General features: G+C 34.1%; 1 protein-coding gene and 1 long non-coding RNA gene across 7 annotated transcripts in view; one reads left to right on the top strand and one right to left on the bottom strand.

The window, feature by feature from the left end:
- The window catches only part of LOC138704714 (CD151 antigen-like), a 281,489-nt gene that overhangs the window by 142,240 nt on the left and 125,073 nt on the right, over positions 1-14,176 (top strand). The gene's annotated exons all lie outside the window — the stretch shown is intronic.
- On the bottom strand, positions 1,170-7,747 carry LOC138704713 (uncharacterized). Of its 2 annotated transcripts, none has more exons than XR_011333411.1 (6): positions 7,340-7,747; positions 6,215-6,371; positions 5,858-6,108; positions 5,470-5,595; positions 5,056-5,263; positions 1,170-4,852 (listed from the first exon to the last, which is right to left on the bottom strand). It is a non-coding gene; the product is annotated as an uncharacterized lncRNA (long non-coding RNA). The 2 variants fall into 2 exon arrangements; XR_011333412.1 differs by having other exon boundaries at positions 5,470-5,592.

The raw sequence follows: 14,176 nt of genomic DNA, 5'->3' as shown, positions 1-14,176 counted from the left end.
TTATATTGGATTAGATGCGCATTTTTCTGACCTTGACGTCGTGCGCGGACATTAAGTGCTAGGTATGCTAGGAGGAATAAGCAGCCTGTTGGATTAAGAAAACAGTGGTGCACAAACTTCAAACGGAACGTGAAATATTATGTCGTTATTTTATATGGCTTCTTTCTGTTTGTTACTTTCTATATTGTCTCTAAACAAAAGTACTAACACCTAGTTCTTAGCCTAATATTGCAGTTCTGTTTTAAACGTTAATAACATAATAAAGATTAAGGAAGGAATATTCACACAAATTCCATAATAATTACAGTTATACTGTACTAAGTGAATTAAACATAAAGAAAGTGTTATCCCAAAGAAAGACACTGAATATGACATGATAAGTTGAAATTGATATTGATGGTATCTTTAGCCTTATAAAAGTAATCAAAACAATGTTATAATACAAAGGAAAGTTGTCTAGGTATATGATTTAACTGTAACCAATATTACATAATAAAACTCTTAACGCATTATGCTTTTAGGTGATATTGGTGCGCAACTTTCTGTTATCAGAATATTAAATTATCTCGAAATCTGCTGAAGCTATAGAGTTGACGTTTTACCAGCACATAGGCACATATAATTTGTTTGTGACGTAATAGTATTTGCTTTGTTAATTCATTTCCTTACAAACATTTTCCATACGAATATTTTCAAACATTTTAATACAGTATCTTCAGTAATACATATTTACTATATATTAGATTTACGAAAACATTGTTTTAGTACCTGTAAGGCTACTAAACAAACATATCTGAAAATTTCACTTTTCAGTAAAAAAAAGGTTGAGAAAATATTCCTTTTGAATAAAAAAGCAAACTTGTGAAAAATGAACATTAAAATTAAAACTTACATTCTTATAATGCACTTATACTTCTCAGACAAATCTAAAAATTAACATGGATACAGTTTTAATAAGTTCTCTTCCCTTTATCCATTGAATCAGTGCTGGCCATCCCTGCATATAGCTCGAACAAGCGGCATATATTACCTCTTTCGTCTGTCTCTTTCCTTTCCGCTGTAAAGCGCTCAGGCTCTCCTGGGCTCTAAAGCGCGCACTTGCTCCTATGAGCATCAGTTGACATCACTGGGTTAGATCAAAATGTATAGTGAGGATCACGTAAGTTCAGTTCCCAAACAGCAAATATTTCCGCCTTGTCAGTGTTGCCAACTGTTACCAGATATCACCACATGTAGTAAAATCACGATCCTATGTACTGAATGACTTCTTTACTCACCGTACTTTACCTTAATGTCGGAAGGTTATTCTAAATAGTTTCAATAATAATGAGAAATGTATTGCTATGTTCTATTCTTTTATTCCTTTACATTATTATTAGTATTAGCATTAATAGGTTACTAGACGTAAATATACAACAAAGTATAGTATATAATATTCAAGAATCAAATCTGTTCCAAGACCAATTAAATTATTGTCACTTCACTTCAAAGATTCCAGCGTACATATACTGTACTTCCTAAAGGTAGATAAATTAATAACCAATTGACTTTTGGTTGGAATTCGAATGAACTTCTGATTATCTTTTGAAATTGGTAAGGAAATGGATAATACAACTAGGCTAAAACTGAAATAATAATAAATCAACTTACAAAAATAATTTTGGTCCTTAAAAGCCATAAGTAATTTCACTTCTAGATACCTTTTTAAAGATTTCATTTGTTTGTAAATTGCTTAATAATGCTACACTTACACTTATTATTTCTGCAACTCCACGTCTGTCAATGAAAAAATGTATGATACATAACTGTGATGTCTCTTTTTGGCTCTTGTGTCCTAAATTTAAATAAGAAAAAACAAATGATTCAAGAAATGTGAGCTGGTGAAAATTAAATACTCAATTAATAAAATAATTACTACCAAAAGAATATTTTATTAATTCTATACAAAAGATGGATTACACAGAACAGATGGCCAGAAATCATAGATTTTTACACAACATACAGCATGAAACGATCATCAAAAATGCTTTTTGTACACAATAACATCTTTCAAACGAAGTGAAATAGCCAATAAGTTCAATAAATATTATGCTAATAAGTAATAACTATAATTAATAATTATCTACAAGCTGTAAAAGGGAATAAAATAGTATATTGTTGAAATTAGGGGGTTATGGTTTATTACGTGTATTTATAATTTTAATTACTTTTTCTACATTTAATTATATTTTAATTTCTATTAGATTAGTTGGTGGTGTGGTTGTTAGTTTTATCTGTGTACGTCAGACTATTAAGGAAAAACTGAAAGAAATGTTAAATCTACTATCTACTTTATATAACAATATTTAATCAAGAACTGAATATTACTATTAATTTAATAACATAAGACCCAAAACATCTCCAAGTCCAGACAATACACATGCTGATTTTCTTAAACATGTTGGCAAACAAGCAAACTCACTACTTTTATCTTGTAATCTCATCTAAAATACAATATCTGTCTGGAGAAAATCTATCATAACATCAATTTTGAAAAGCAATTATTCAACTAATATCTTTTCGAGTTATCGACAGATACCACTTACTAGTATGATAGCCAAAATTATGGAAGAGATGATTTCATAGATTGAATTGGTTCCTGGAATCTAGTAACTAACTTTCATTTTATTGGGTTGACTTTAGAGAATTGCATTCAACAAATGGACAGATTTTAAATTTTAGTCAAGATATTAAAGATATTTTAAACAGAAAACAAAACAACTTAACAATTTTAATTTATTTTCAAGGATCATATGGCTCTGTAGATATAAATCACTTAAGAAATTGCAAACTTAGGGTGTCCATGATAAAGTGTTACACTGGGTCAGTGACTTGATTATTTGATTCATTGTCACAAATATGTAAATAGAGACAGATTCATCTGGGCTTCCCACATTGTTGTTTTCAGGAATACATTTTCCAATATTAATGTCGATGGTCTAACTAAAGAAATAGATCTTATGATAATCTCGTCATTTGCAGATAATATGGTTGTCTAGAACAAAAAATCACAGTCCACAAATATTAATAAACTGAGCCAAAATCCCAACAGACTTTTTGACTCTACTTGGAGAACTCAAACTTGCTCAATTAAGGGAAACTTTACTAATAAAACACAATCCCAAGTTATTTGAAAATGAATAGTATATAAGATAACTTTAACAGATGATGTTAAGAAATGTTATACTTCTCCAGACATTTTAAAAATCATTAGAAACGATAAATGATCTGGTCAGTGAGTGACTACATACAGTATTTTTTATAGATGGATCCTGTTTACCAAGCCATAGATGTAGTGGTGTTGTAGTACAATACCAATATATTCCCTTTTACAGGGAATTATATTCAAACACTTGTTTGCCCCATTTTAACCGTGACAACGCTTTTTAGTTTTTTAAACATTCTGGTTATTGTATTGTGTTTGTGTTTAGTGAAAGATTTTAGATAAGGGCGCAAATAGCCATAGTAGCTGACGCGCCCTTTTTAAACGCCACTAACTAACTAACTAACTAACTAACTTCAAACACTGACTAATTTTGATAGTGAAAATTTAGATACATTTTTAAGCTTACAAAATCTCCAGTATCGACTTCATAAATCTGAGAAGGCTGTCATACTATCAGATTCAAAATCAGATGTTCTTGCTGCAGTAATGGACGTAACAGCATGAAATCTCAATATTTTACAGTGTTTTAATATTTTAAGCAAAATGGTCGAATTACATCGACGACTGGTACTTCCGTGGATCCATGAACTTTATGGAGTGGGAGGTAATGAGGTAGCTGAAAGGTAGCAAAATTACTGTAAGGTTATCTATACCTGCATCTTACCACACTGTTAAAAGAATAACAAGATCAGAACATGACAATGTGGTAACAAAAATCGGAATGATTCTAAAGCAAATGAAAAAATTGCAATAGGCCATCCGGCATCTGCTCCACGATGGAGGAAAATCCTCAGAAGAAACCAACTAATCAGACCAAATGGGGGATCCAAACTACCCTCGAGTGCAGCTCTGAATTTGCAGGCCAACGAGTCTACCGACTAAGCTACATTGGTGGCTCCACTAAAAATATGAAGTACATGGCACTCAGATTATTAAATTGACAAACCTAAACAATTATTCATCAGTTAAGCTATAAAATATAATACATAGCAAGCAAGTTAATTCAATTTAAAAGTATAAACAATTCAATCAGTTGAAATATACAGAAACTGATAATAAATATCATGCAAATTACTTCACATTACAAGCATAAACAATTCATCACTTGTGGTATACAGCCTACTATTTAATTTACAGCACATACAATTCATCAATTAAGCTATAGACCTACAGTCTACTATTCAATTTACAGCATATATAATTCATCAATTAAGCGAAACAAAAATATAGTACAATATATAGTAAAAATAATACACCTAATTTAATAACTGAACTTCTATGAAAATCTACAGTGGCAGTACTCATATTATCACAGGCCATGATTGTCTCAAATATTTACAAAGAACTGATATTTCAGAATCTCCCCATGCCATTTCTGAAATCTCAATGAAGATATGGATCATTGTCTTGACTGTTTAACTTTACACAGCTTTCAATCATCTGGTTAAATATTGGAGTGCAAGATAACAAATGACATCAACTGCTGAACACTTGGTATCAATCAACCAACAACTTCATTACATTAAAGGGGAAAAAAAACTGAAAGAATTAATTGTATATAGACACAACACATAAGACAAGGCCGCTTCAGAACAGTAATTGGCAAGGCTCTGTTGTTTTAGGATTCTTATGTAGATTCAATTTCACCTGAAAGAAAAAAGTAGCATCTATAAGTAGTAGTAGTAGTAGTAATGATAATAATAATAATAATAATAATAATAATAATAATAATAATAATAATGACTGTAAAGTATGGAAATTAATATTGCAATGTAATATCAAAAGGTGATTTCACACCATCAACTCTTATCATTTAGTACAACAAATCTATTATATTCAGTTGCAATCACCAGTAGCTGTTCTTTCCTCCATTTTGTTGTTGGCTGATTTTTCACAAGTCTGCTATGATATGCAGCACTATCCATGACAATAACGCATTGCCCTAATGTTCTCAGGTCAACAACTGTGTTTGCACCCACTTCTCAACTACAGGGCTATTCATAGCACTATGGTAGTCCTGACTTTTCTTTCAATTGCATGAAAAAATTAAATCAGCACCTGCAATAAAAATTATACCTGGGCATATAATTACGTCACATGAATTCACAGCATTTAAATAAAGAAAATAAAACATGACATGAGATCCTCTTTGGTGAAAGGCTTTCCCACGTTTTTATTTAGTCACCAATTTTTATATTTTTGTACCCTGATTAAAAAAATTACTCTTGCCAAATTTATGTAAAATATAAATCAATATAACTCACCGAGTATAAATCCACCTTTTGTTCCGGCATCTAATCTTCCACCCTCATTTGTTGGTCTATGAATAACACCATTCATGTCACTGGAAACTTCACCTGGTTTATTTCATGAATAAGTGAGTGATCCTACTTAAAAAAACAGAGAGAGAAAAGCAATTCACATTGACACTCTAAGAGACACAAAAATTTTAAAGACAGGAAAACCGTTCAAGAATTTTATAACTAACCTCTAGTTATAATATGAAACTATTAATTGCAAAACATGTTGTTCCCACCTGATTTCATTACTAGTAGCCTATATTAATTGCAATTTCATATTCCACATAAGTGTTAATCTATTTGTTAGTAAAAAATTCAATCACTCAATGTCTCACAATGCATTGAAATTTACCATTCATAAAAATCCAAGTCTCATCCAAGAATACTACGGGTTTAGGGTTCTCACGCTCCACATTTCTTATATATTCTCTTAAAAATGAATAACATCACTTTCTCATACATGTGTATAAGGATCCCCTTTGCTCCATAGAAATTTCATCTCTTTCAAAATTTTTTTCACCGATGATAAGGATACTCTAAATAAATATGTTTCATAATCATCATTCATATGTTCCAGAACTTTTGCTGCTGTTAGTACTTCCCCTGTAACAGTAAATGAAAATTATGCCATATTTTTATACATAGGCCTATGACTAATATCAGAATTACATTGCATAAATCAACACAATAATTCCTGTAACTTCCCTACCTTTATGTAACTTGTCATAAATAAATCTCGCAATTGCATCTTTCGTAAAATCATCAGCATCAGTCACTGGATGTTTACGTAGTCTATGTTTTCCTGGTGTCACGAGTGGGGTCCCCTTGTGTGAATTTATCACTTTCGTGGCTGTAGTTAAGCCAAGCTGTAATAACAAACAATAACATAATACTTCTAAAAATTGTTATATCATAAAATTCATGCATGATACCAACATTTACAGCTATATGAATAGAAAATGATCAACATGTTAGGTTGGGTCTACGATAGGTTTAAGTAGGCTAATATTTAGGTAATTCTCCAGAAAAGCTACACCAAAGAAGGCATAATTTTATTTTGTTTAATTGATTTCTGTGATATTTACATAGTGATGAACACGTGGTTTTAGTGCACAGCCACAAATACTTTCAGCACAAAAATCCTTTGACACTTACCTGTATATTCTAATGCATTGTTGTAGTCCCTCCCTCAAACTTGTTACTAATTACCAATATAACATGCGAGAGGTCCAGGACGAAGAGAAATGGTTAGTTTCCCAGTAGTGCGTCCTCGTCCTCTCGAGTGTTATATCTTAACAAGTACTTTGGGTGGGGTAGCTTTTCTGAAGAAACACCATACCGGTATTTAATATTACTTAGACCAGTCATGAATAAATTATTCAGCCAGAGTCAACGTTCCTATGCTTTGTAGAGTATGTTATATAGTCATTATATAAAACTGAATTATTTTTAAGCACCATAACAGGCCAACATTCATGTAATATTTGCTGCAATATCAAGTTAATAATTACAATATGACTTGTATTTTCTTCAGCCGATGTGGCATGTAAATTGTGATCTGAACGGTTAATTTAATACCAAAAGAGAAAACTGGAAATTTACTTTCGTGCTGTTTGATTATTTGTTCGTCTAATTTGTAAATGTATTTAAGCTATCACCTACTGCAGTACTACAGTATCTTAAATGTATTTAGTGTGGCAATATGAAAATCACTGACTTGATTAAAGATAGGCCTAACCTAAAAATTTGTTTTGTTTGACCACAATCATGAAATTATTAGTGCAAACTCCTAAAACTGAATACCACTTTGAAATGTATGCTTAAGAATACTTACTCCTAATAATTTTCCTATTCTGGTTGTAATTGCTGTCTCCGTTAGCATAATTCCTTCTTCATTATCTTCTTTCTTCAACTCATTATACACGTGAACTACAGATTTCTGAAGCGTACTCTGGATGCCACACATTTTCTTCCTTGGAGGAGTCACTGCAACACTATTTCATTTTTTTGACATAGTAATAAAAATCTAAACACGAAAGAAATTCATTAAAATTTGAAATAATATTTCTATCCATTACCCACGTGCATTATCACGCCCAAATATATTATATTTATTCGTACTTATCTAACTATTCTTGAATTATAACCACAACGCAACACATAAAATAACTATTATGTATTAATATTAATACTAATATTAATTAATTATTAATAAGTTCGAATTTCAGTATCTTCCAGTAACCGGCTGAGAAATGTAGTACAATTTTAATTTCATGGAACTCCAGTACCGGCAAATATTGTCGATATTTGCCTCAGCTGCCAACATACCAGTTACAAAATCACTACCATTTATAGTATTTGTCAGTATCGAAATTCGAAACGAAGTTGGCAAAAGAAAATTCAACCTTCAAACTAGAAAATCACCATAATCCACTAGCATTTGTAGTAATGGGGGAAAAATGGTTAGGTTTCACCCTTAGGGTATCAAGTTACCTGGTCTTCCCTATAACGCTGTTTAAAACGTCCTACTACTGACCACCCCTTCACCTTCCACTTTACATAATTCTTCAGCTGCTGATTTTGCACACATAAGCATTCGAATTATAACTGTATCGACGTCCATTTCCATTAAGAAACTTACAAGCTCATGCATTTTATCAAGACACTCCCCCACTCTTCCCTCTTCCTACAGAGCTGCGCACGAGTCTATATACGAATTATAGGGGAATGGTTTTACTCTTTACCTTGAACTCGGTAGACACACGCCCGACCTTCCCTTCTACTCCTACCCCCTCCACACAAACGTTGTTCCCGTACTGCACATCGCGAGTCTTGAAAAAATGCATAAGCTTGTAAGATAATAGCACTGTATGCAGTTCAATGCTTCTTGAAATAAGTTTCTTTTTTTTAGTAGGTTATTTTACGACGCTTGATCAACATCTTAGGTTATTTAGCGTCTGAATGAGAAGGTGATGATGCCGGTGAAATGAGTCCGGTGTCCAGCACCGAAAGTTACCCAGCATTTGCTCATATTGGGTTGAGGGAAAATCCCGGAAAAAACCTCAACCAGGTAACTTGCCCCAACTGGGAATCGAACTCGGGCCACCTGATTTCGCGCCCAGACGCGCTAACCGTTACTCCACAGGTGTGGACCGAAATACGTTTCAAAGCAATACCAAGAGACATAAAGACATCTCGTTCGTTATCTAGAAATTCAAAGCCAACGAACAGAATATTTATAAGAAAAGACTTTTGAGATTATCCAATAATTAGAACATTATTCAATTACAAAAGTAAAGCTTTAGACCTATCTTGTTCTTTATCATCATCATCATCGTCGTCGTCGTCGTCGACGAATGTCAAGTAATCACATGACGAATCATCGCCCTCACGTCGCCAAATTCTCTATACCAATTCCATCGATGCTAAATAACCTAGTAATTGATACGGCGTCATTGAATAACTAACTATAAATCATTACCTCAACATTCCGGTTTGTACAAGTACAGTCAAAATTTATCCGGAATACCCGTCTGCAGGCATCTTCACTACGTGATCATGCCATTCTATCTTATATATTTGTCAGCAAACTTACTTCTGCAAAGCGTCATTTTCAGCTGGTTTCTAATGACTTGTGTTTCTTTGACGAACCCTTAATTAGTGAACGTCAACAACCTGAGCAAACGAATATCTGAAGTCTCCAGTCTTTTGATTTGTGCTATGATCAAATTCCGTGTTAAAGGCCCACCTAACAAAACAAGCACGAATTTCAGCTTCATAAAACTTTATGAACATTTTCTTTCCTCACTTTATTAAAACGCGTTGCTGTGCTAATTAAATGGAGAAATATCTCAAGTTTAATTTCCGAATCACTGAATGTAAATACAAAATGCTACAGTTCAAAGTTTTGAAAGCATTCATTTCCTCTATTTCTTTGTTATCAATGGTGATTCTAATTACTACACGATTTCTTCCTTCAAAATACTGTAGATACACTTTTCATATACAAGTCTTCTATCACATCCGCGTGCTGTGTTGTTTAGAATATAAATAGCTCTTTATAGATTACCTTCAGTTTTCTAAAAATAAAACGCGATCATCTGCAAACAAGACAGAACCTCCTCTTTTGTACGTAACTTTCAAATCAACTGCCACTCAGAGATGGCTTCGTATATGAAGGGTTTCAAAACTTTCCGAGTGTTTTAATTGGTTATTTTACGACGCTTTATCAACTGCTATGATCATCTAGCGTCTGAGTGAGATGAAGGTGATAATGCCGGCGAAATGAGTCCAGAGTCCAGCGCCGGAAGTTACCGATCATTTGTTCTTAATGAGTTGAGGGAAAACCCCGGAAAAAACCTCAACCAGGTAACTTGTCCCAGTCAGGATTTGATTCCGGACCTGCTCGTTTCACAGTCAGGTATGTTAACCGTTACTCCACAGCGGTGGACCTTCCGAGTGTTACTGGCCCTCCAAAGCTCGTACCGGTACGTTTATTTTGATGGACCTGCTAAAATGTTTTACATAATTTAGGCTCGTAAACATCTTCTACTGTACTCCAACCATGAGAAAGTCTCCAGGGAATGAAAATAAGAGGAGTGATGCTGTGAATGAATGTTGATGTCATAAGATCACACACGTGGGTACTCGTATCTCTATTGGCTATCTCTCAAAGCACAAACCGTAACACTGATATATTTTTATACTACCCTAGTTACAAAATGAGATCACTGTTAATCTCCTGGTCTTTTAATCTCTCCATACAGGAAATAACATATGCAGGAGAGTGCATGATTTTTAAACTGACGTTATAACTCTAATATTATCTATCTACTTCGCTCCAATAGATGACGCAATAGTAAGCACATTCCTTTCACGGTTTATCTCCTCGTTGGAGAACAGTACTCACTAAATATTTGCGTCTTGTAGTGAACTAAATATTGCTAATAAATTTATAGCGATACTAAATTTTAGTTTTATTTGTAATATAATCTTAAAATAAATACAAATATTGGTATAAAGTTATTTTACACTAGGTTTTTTACATTATGTCATGTCATGTCATTGAAGTGAAAAATGAAATTAGTTTATTAGGCTTACCATAAAGCTGTTGAGATTGTTGATGGTGCTTTGAAGCTGTCAATTTTGTACAGTACAGGCAAAAAAACCGGACCGACCCTTGTAGCTGATTTCAGAGCCTTGTTCACTCCAGAGCACGATAGACCGGTAACTTCGTGGTTCGAATCCTACCTGGGAAGGAAACACTTTTTGTTGTTGTTGCTTTTTCAAATTTATTCCCAATACCTTTCGATTGCAGCGATATTGAAACGGTCGGACACTATGTACTCTGAATAGTTGGTAAAATATCGAGTAACCAATACTTCAATAATAAAGTATTGCCCTGCCGTAGAATGTTATGATCGGGATGACAATCTCTTTGACAAGGTGATACAAGAAAACACTTTATGTAAACTTAAACTCACTTCAAGAACATTTATTAACAACCAGTAAGAAAAATAGCTATGAACCAATGTCTCACAAAACGTGCAATCACTCATAATTCACCCAAGTAAACTTGTTGATAATTTCAATTCACTGACCTGGCATTCGTCAAATCATGCTCTAGTAATGCCATATGTTTTCCCTACCTGAAATCATGAGTAATTAATTCGACAAGTCCTAGCTTGTCTGACATTGAATAAATCTCAACTTCCAAACCCACTATAACTAATATAGCACTGTTTGAGGAAAGCCAAGTTCTAATTCCTCACTCTTTAAGATACCAGACTGTTACTATAATTCACACATAACCAACTCTATCATAATACCAAAAACCTGTTACAATCCTGCTGAATCGATCTCGCATCCAGCCCAACAATGATCTCTCTCTTCCACTCTCATATTTCCACTCTCACACAGTACACCGCTCCACAGACTGGAAACCACTATTATGTGCGATAAATCACAATCCCCGTTCGACACCCGACTGCTCTGCCATCGCATCACAGCTAGTTACCCGCGATCCCATCGCGAATAACCACAACAACAACTCACAGCTAACCCCGCTGTCGCCCAACCTTCCTCCACGAGTCCTTCCACTAGACTGACGCTCAAAACGAAATTCTCCCTCAAAGTCAAATTATATGTTAATGCTCCCTCGAAATAACCAATCACAAACCAAACCCAAGTCACGTGATCACTAAAGTTCGCTCCTTATACGTGAGGAATAAATGAGCTATAATGGAAGAAAGGAAACAAGTTATCTAAAGGAGAAAGTAAGACTGAAAATGGAGAAGAAGTAAAGCCATCTATGAAGAGTAAGGTAAACTAATACTAAAAATAAAATAATAAGAATAGAAAGGAAAGAAAGAAAGGAAAAGGAAAATAAACAAGTAGTGTGCCGAAATAAAACGGCACAATATTTTACTACTTAATTAACTTATTATTCCCAGTACATGAATTTTACCAGAAATCGAAAAGTATTGGGAATACATTTGAATAAGGAACAAAAAAAGTTTTCTTCCCAGGCAGGATTCGAACCACGAAAGTCTTAGTTACCAGTCTATCTGGAGTGTACAAGGCTCTGAAATCAGCTACAAGGGTCGTTCCGGTTTTTTTTTGTGCCACTACTGTACATTCTAGCTCAGTACATACTCGGCTGGATGCACACAGAATCAGACGCGGCTCGACGCGACGTTTTGCTTCATATTGTCTCTCAACGCCTCCCGACAGCTTAACACGGTCTGCTCGCGACAACTGACTCGCTGGCTGTGTGGGTTTGGAAAACTGGCCTAGGCTAGAAAATGGCGTCAATGAAAGAGGACTGCCTATATGAGAAATTCTATTGTATTTGTTTATTATTTCCTTAGGACGCCTAAAATCTATACAACTGAAGGGTTCAGAATCATAGTGGGCCAAGCGCCATTTATTAAAACCCTAGAAAACAGGGTTAAAATGAAGTTATTACCATAATTCAATGGAAACATATAGCAAGTAAAATAAAGTATACACATTAAAACTAAATGATATGTCAATCTTCATTAAACTATGGCATTCACTTAACTTTAACCCTTGCTTTCTCCGTTTTTAATAAATGGCGCTTGGCCCACTATGGCTCTGAACCCTTCAATTGAAAGCGCCTTAAAATTATATATTACTGATGTAGTGCACAGACGTCATTTTGTATGTTTATGACTACTTCACGAGCCACAATAATGAAGAATAAATAAATTAATAATTACAATTAGTGATAGTATACAGCACAGAAGTACACCTACTACAAATTATTATTATTATTATTATTATTATTATTATTATTATTATTATTATTATTATTATTATTATTATTATATCGTACGAAATGGAACTATATCAGTTAGAGATTTATCTTTCGAAGAGGTGGAAAAATTCAAATATCTTGGAGCAACAGTAACAAATATAAATGACACTCGGGAGGAAATTAAACGCAGAATAAATATGGGAAATGCCTGTTATTATTTGGTTGAGAAGCTTTTATCATCTAGTCTGCTGTCAAAAAATCTGAAAGTTAGAATTTATAAAACAGTAATATTACCAGTTGTTCTGTATGGTTGTAAAACTTGGACTCTCACTTTGAGAGAGGAACAGAGATTGAGGGTTTTTGAGAATAAGAGAATAAGATTCTTAGGAAAATATATGGGGCGAAGAGGGATGAAGTTACAGGAGAATGGAAAAGTTACACAACGCAGAGCTGCACGCATTGTATCCTTCACCTGATGTAATTAGGAACATTAAATCCAGACGTTTGAGATGGGCAGGGCATGTAGCACGTATGGGCGAATCCAGAAATGCATATAGAGTGTTTGTTGTGAGGCCAGAGGGGAAAATACCTTTGGGGAGACCGAGACGTAGATGGGAAGATAATATTAAAATGGATTTGAGGGAGGTAGGACATAATGGTAGAGACTGGATTAATCTTGTTCAGGATAGGGACCAATGGCGGGCTTATGTGAGGGCGGCAATGAACCTCCGGGTTTCTTAAAAGCCAGTAAGTAAGTAAGTAAGTATTATTATTATTATTATTATTATTATTATTATTATTATTATTATTATTCACCTGGTGCTTTCAGCTCATTTGCAATTTCTCACATATTTTTAGAAACCACATTATTATCGTGATATTGTTTCAAAGATTGTATAGAACGTATCTTTCCTGTACTAAAACAACTAATTTATCCGCATCGAGCTCCACTCTGAATAATGTGCACTACACAACAATAGCATCTGTAGATAGTGGAAGCGTGCAATCGTGAATGTGGGTATATATTAACGCATGCGCAGTACGCTGCAGCTATCAGTTTGCTCGCGACCAACATGAAGCAGTCATTTAATGTTGTCTCCTCGTGTCTGCGCGCGACCGTCGCGCCGCGTCTGATTCTGTGTGCACCACATCATAAGAAATCAATGGGAGACGAGTACCATCAGACAAAATGTCTGATTCTGTGTGCAACCCAGTGGCGAATCGTGATATTTTTTGTTTGTAGAATATGAGACTGGCGATTGATGATCAAGACAAACTAATAATGTATGTATGTATGTATGTATGTATGTATGTATGTATGTATGTATGTATGTATGTATGTATGTATGTATGTATGTATGTATGTATGTATGTATTTATTTATTTATTTAC

This window comes from Periplaneta americana, chromosome 8, assembly GCF_040183065.1.
Source record: "Periplaneta americana isolate PAMFEO1 chromosome 8, P.americana_PAMFEO1_priV1, whole genome shotgun sequence".
Lineage (NCBI taxonomy): Eukaryota > Metazoa > Arthropoda > Insecta > Blattodea > Blattidae > Periplaneta > Periplaneta americana.
Note: the sequence above shows the minus strand (reverse complement) of the source record. Positions and strands in the feature narration are given on the sequence as shown.